Source organism: Nuphar pumila, chromosome 7 (genome assembly GCF_984573655.1).
Source record: "Nuphar pumila chromosome 7, dmNupPumi1.hap1.1, whole genome shotgun sequence".
NCBI classification, from domain to species: domain Eukaryota; kingdom Viridiplantae; phylum Streptophyta; class Magnoliopsida; order Nymphaeales; family Nymphaeaceae; genus Nuphar; species Nuphar pumila.
The window spans coordinates 12,072,844-12,079,388 of NC_143255.1; positions in this window are offsets into that span (position 1 = coordinate 12,072,844).

Sequence of the window (6,545 nt, forward strand, 5' to 3'; positions counted from 1 at the left end):
ATCTAATGTCGGAGACACAATGAACATCCCACGCCCACAAGTGTCACTTTCTTGGTACCAAAACAACAGCTGTGTCGAACACACCACCTTTAGGTAAAGTGATGGATTTTCCATAAAACTGTGGCCAGAAGAAGGAACCTCAATATCGGGTTCATGGGACAAAAATAAAGCACACAGAGTTTTTGTATCATCACAGTCTCCCCAAGACCGGATCTCTAAGATCTTCATTCTCTAGATGGGAGATCTCGGAACGTATATTATATTGTTCTTATTCATTATCTTTTTATTAAAAGCTAATTATTGAGTTTTGCAATTTAGCATGCAAAACTAAGGCAAAAGCTCGCATCTACCTCTGCGAAAACCATCACGGGACTCCCACCCGTGGAAACACATATAACAGTGTGATATAGTGCAATAAAAATAAATGTGATTTTTGCGATGCATTTAAACAATTAAAGAAAGAACAAACCAAAGCTCAAGGCTCTCCAGGTTTGTGATGATTCATTTAGACCATCGATGCATCATACGCAAAAATCATAACTTACAATATATGCAATGATGTCAACATGCTTCCAAATGCATATTTATATATGTCAATTTAACCATGTGCATGATATGTCACATTGATATGCATGCGTTCACCATTCATGTGCATGTGCCTTTACGAAATCATTCCACATACATGCATTCACTCATGAATTATCTCAATTGGGACAAGTGAACAACCCATGCATTTATGTACATGCGAAACATACGTATTTGAAACAAACTTCATATAGTATAATGCTTAAGCACATCACATCAAGTTAAAGCATATACATAATTTCAAATCTTGACATGTCTCAAGAACCAAAATACATGCACACCACACATTCTAAAAATTTATATGCACATTCAGAAATGCAAACATGTATCATGTGTAAAGAAATATTCATAAGCATATCTTTGTTCAATACTCAAGTCAAATGCATACTTTTATTCATGAACCAGTTCCAATTAAAATATGTGAACACTACTACAAGAAACCTATGGATTAGCGACGACCTAAATCCGTCGCTAGTCCGACGCTAATCCGTCGCTAAACGGTTTAGTGACGGATTAGCGATGAATAACTTTCATCACGAATTTTTCGACGCTAAGTAGTGACAGAACTTATCCGTCGCTAATTTGCGACGGATTAGCGACGAACATGATCCATCGCGAGTCCTTCGCTATTTTAAATTAGCGATGGATAATATTCGTCGCTAATCCGTCGTTAAATTTTTTTAAAAAAAAATAAAAAAAAAATGCTCTCTGCCGGCGCGTTCTCCGGCAGGAAGCATTTTTTTTTGCACAGGCGGGTTCCGGCGTCGGGACGCTCTCCCGCAGCGAGCCAATCACGGCAGACGACCTCAGGCGAAAAAGAAGCAGGACGGGCGATGGAGACCGGCGAGGGACACCGCCGGGAGGAAGAGGATGGCGTGGGGGAGAAGTAGTGTGAGGAGGAGGAGACCGGCGAGGGGCACCACCGATAGGAAGAGGACGGCGCAGGGGAGAGGTAGCGGGAGGAGGAGGACAGTCCGGGGGCCGACGCCAATCACGTTCGGAAGGCCTCAGGCGAGGGAGAGGCAGGACGGGCGGTGGCGACTGGCGAGGGGCACCGCCGGGAGGAGGAGGATGGCACGCGGAGGAGAGGTAGCGGGAGGAGGAGGACGGTCCGGGTGCCGACGCCAGTCACGCTCGGAGAGCCTCAGGCGAGGGAGAGGTAGGACGGGCGGTGGAGACCGGCGAGGGGCACCGCCGGGAGGAGGAGGACGGCGCGGGGGAGAGGTAGCGGGAGGAGGAGGACACTCAGAGGGCTGCTACGCGTCGTTAGAGGAAGGGCGGTTTAAATCAAACGGGGGGGGGGACGGAGGGAGGGAAAATTTCGCGCCTCAGGCGGGATGGTTTAAATAAAAAATTAGCGACAGAATTAGCGAGGGAATTTTTCCGTCGCTATTTAGCGACGGAAAAATTCCCTCGCTAATTAGTATTTTTTGTAGTGTTTTGGCGACGAAAATTTTTTGTCGCTAATTCATCGCTAAGTAGCGACGGATTTAGCGAGGGAAATATTTTCGTCGCTACTTTTGCAAATATTTCGAATGTTAGCGACAAATATTTTTCTCCCGCTAATCCGTCGCAACTTTGCGACGAAAAAAATCTGTCGCAAATATCCGTCGCAAATTAGCATTTTTCTTATAGTGCACGCACGCCATGAGGTACATGCCAAAATACATCAATTCCATGTATACACATGCATATGCAAGCAACCTTGTATTGATGTCTTAATCAAGCATAACATGTCGATTCTAAGCACAAGAGAAATAACATTCTTTCCTTAATTTACCTCTAGCAAAACATGCATACACGTATATAAGCATGTGAGTGCCATAACAATAAACTTTCATGATCCATGTTTTCAATACATGCACATATCCATACATTCACATGCGTAGAAAGAAAAACTAAATCTTTAACACTTGTAAACTAGGAGATAACATGAATAATTTTCATATGAGAATCTGTATATAGCCATATACAATTTGCTGAGTCAATGAACTTGAAAACAATTTTGCAAACCTAATCATAACCTAAGCATTGATCTTAACTGTGCCTAAAAAAACAGTTTTATAAGCATCGATCAAGTCATTCAAACTATATCCAGTGTGAAACCAATTCAAGAATAGAAAACACAGATTAAGGTATATATATACAAGCATAAATCTTAATCATAACAAACAGAAATAAATCTCGATCATGACCCAATATGAGTTTGTTTTTGTATAAAAAAAAACCCATACACAAAATGTTTGTGTAAAGAACCGAAAACACCCATATAAAAGAGGATCTATGGATCCTCATCCATGTAATCTAGAGTGAACATATAAAATCACTCTTTAACCATGAATTTGCACTAAATATTACATAGAAATCGAATCGATATTCGATTTCCCGCATAAATCAAAAGAAAGAACCCATACCTCAGAACCGACGCTTGGGACGCGGGGCACGAGTGAGATCCGTCGCGAGAACTGCCGAAAGTGAAAACACTTAAAATGCTATACAATTAATAGCGAAAAGAGGAGGGACAACAGGGTAATCGAGCCAAAGACCAAGGGTTTTGGACATGGTTACATGTCGGTCTTGCTTGCTATAACAGAAGCGCGACAGGGGTGAGCCCCTTGCCAGCAAAAAATAGAGAGGTAGCAGGGGAATTGCCCCTGCTTGCTGGAAAACGGGAGTTGGCAGAGGCCTCACCCCTTTTCTGTTAGACACGATAGGCGACAGGGGGCATGCCCCTATCAGCAAGATCTCGAGAGGAAGCAGGGGCGAGACCCTGACTGTCGGGATCGAAAGGCATCAGGGCCTCAACTAAGAGAGGGGAAAAAGTGTACGACGAAGGCTGTCGTGCTTCTACCCTTCCTCTGGTGATCACAAAGAAGGGAGGATGTTGCAGGGGGCTTACCGACTCCCTGCCGTCCGACCGACAAGCAATAGAGGATGGGGAGAGTGCAACAGGAGGTTATCAACTCCCTGTCGCCCCCTCCGATGAGGGTTCCAAGAGACCCCAGCCCCTTTAGCAAATCCAGAGTAATGAGGCAAGTAGAACATATGATATGAATAAACAAGTATATCATTAAATCATGAATGATCACACCAGAATCACAGGTCAAACTTTATTCAGATACCCCCCTTCCTTTTGTATCTATTTATAATAGCACCACTCCAAGCTCGAATCAATGTGTATATGCCTTTAACAACAATGTTAAACATCGCAGGCAAATGCCCTCAACAGAATTTGAAAACCAAAATCCTTGACAACAATGTTAAACAACACCCTTAAGAGACGCACAAATCCAATCAATCAAATTTTTTTTTGTGTAAAATGATCCCCCCTTTTTTTTCCTAAATCGAAAACCCCTTATATATATTCAATTAGGTTCTTGGCAGTCAAAATCCCCAATTCTTCTGATTTGGGGTTTTCGTTAGCCCTTGCAGTACCCCTATTCCGCGGAAAAACTGAAAACTCCCAATCTGGATTTGGGATTTTTCAGTAGAGGGTTGAGCTACCCTGGTAATACGAAAGATAATGTACAGTGATCCTACCTTAATCCGGCGAGAGGAGGAGGCTGACGTTGTTGGGAGGTCGCCGATGGTCCGGCGGTTGCACACGAGCACGAGAGGGAGATGAGAGACAGAGGGTGTCGGCTGCGGGTGGGAGTGCTTCCACAACCTTCAGTTGCTCTGGCATCGCGAAAAAGATTCGAGCGAGAGAAGAACAGAGAAACAGAGGGAGTGAAGCAGAGAGGGAGACGAAAGGAGGGCACAGGAGGAACAGGGAGGCCCCTTTTGTAGAAGGGGGGTCTCCCGAAAAGGAAGGAGCTCCCCTCCCATCATCCGGTGGCCGCCCTCCAGCCCCACCCTCCCCCTTTGCGATTTTCGCCTTGTGGGGGTTAGGGTTCATTCTGAACCCTACCCCAGTCATTTTTATTGGGCAACCCGTATCCAGTTGCCTTATACGTGTTTTTTTTATAAAACCAGAAAATGGGGCACGAACTGGGTCTGGGTTCGAGACCCGCGAGCCGGTCGCGGTCCGATGCTTATTAGGGTCTGAAATTTGGAACCACGACCATTTTTGCGATGTGGATCCATAAGTTGGGTCCAAATGGATCCACCCGTGGATCCTTTACATATTTTCATTTATTTTATTTATTTATTATCTAAATTATATATATATATATATATATATATATTACAATATATATGATATTATTTACACATGAATCCTGGATCCAGAGTGTGGATCCCAGGCTTATTTATGTATTATTTTCAATAATTCTCACTTAAATAAATAGATAAATTAAGGTTATTATATCTATATATATATATTTTTATGATATTATATATATATATATATATATATATATATATATATATATATATATATATATATATATATATATATATATATATATATATAAAGACCCCTTTATGGGTCCTAGATCCTAGGCCCAAATCCCATAATTTACTCGATTTATATATAGAAATTTTAGGTAGATAAAAGAAATTGCGGTTATTAGAGTAATAGTGAATTTTTAAAATTTTATATTATTAAAAAATTAATAAATAACTCAGGCCTATCGGGCTGGCTTGATCCCAGCCCACATATATAACGGGCCGGGTTTCAGCCCAGTACCTAATAGGCACAGTTCTAAAATCTTGGCCCAAACCTGGCCACACCGGTTGCCCACCCCTAATGTCAGACAGTGCGCAACCCACTGTCAAAATTATTTTCAATGACAAATTTACCCCGCTCTCTTTCTCTTTTAACCAACACAGTATTTCCCCTTCTTTCTCATCATCTACCATTTCTTTGATGCATTTTTTCCTTATTTTTTTAACTACTACCATCTAATTCCCCATTCTTTAACATCATCTACCTCTACCCCCATTCTTTAAGTGCAGCCCGGCCTGGTTTTAGCCCGCTTCTTACCAGGCTCGGGTTTAAAGAGCAACCCATGGCCAGTTCCATTGGCCAAATGGGCCAATGTGATGCGGGCCGGTCCGGCCTAATCCGACCTAAATTCATTTGTAAATAGTAATAATTAAAAGTTTCCAACTTCGCATATACTCAATTAATTATCTTTTCTAGTTTTTCATAAAATTAATGCAACTAATTAAATAAATAGAAATAGCTATTTAATTTTTTAAATTTTTTATATTATTAAAAAATTAATAAATAACTCAGGCCCATCGAGCGAGATCAAAAACCTGTGGGCTAGCCCGGACCTGGCCCACATATATAATGGACTGGGTTTCTGCCCGGTACCTAACTGGGCCATGCCTAAAATCCTGACCAAAACCCGGCCCATGGTGGGCTGGGTCGGCTTGGCTCATCAGGCGACCCTCCCACCCTACTTATAGGGTGATAAAAAAAAGTAGATCCTATTAGAAACTGGGTCAGATCCAACAGGTTGGATTAGTATATGGAGCAGCGTATGGTTTGTGAAATTTCAAACCAGAGTCGTAGACAACCCCAGTTCCGATTAAGGCATGTGATTTTTTAATATAAAAACTAAAAAAGAACTATTATTTTATCAGGTATTTATCGGGTCCGGTTCATGTAATCCTTATATGGTCTGGGTATGCTTTTTCTTATAGCAGATTCGATAGGATTCGTGTCTGAACCTAGTACCTGCACCTCAAAACAAATTCAGGTTCAAACTCACTTGGATCTGAACCAAGTCCAACCCGTTGACACACCTAGCGCCATAAGGTTTGGTACGGGTCGGGTTGGGGTCAAACCCGACCTATTGACACTCATAATCCCCTCACACTAGCAGCAAGCATAGTGACAAATATCGTGAGATTTATGAAAAAAAATCTCTCGTTTTTTCTCAATATATTTTTGAAAAGTTAAAAGCGTCATTTTATCGCACGATTTACAAAATCTCGCGTGTTTATTGTTTGTAACAATATATCGCAAGGTTTTGTAAATATCGACAGATATCGTCTGTTTTCGTTGT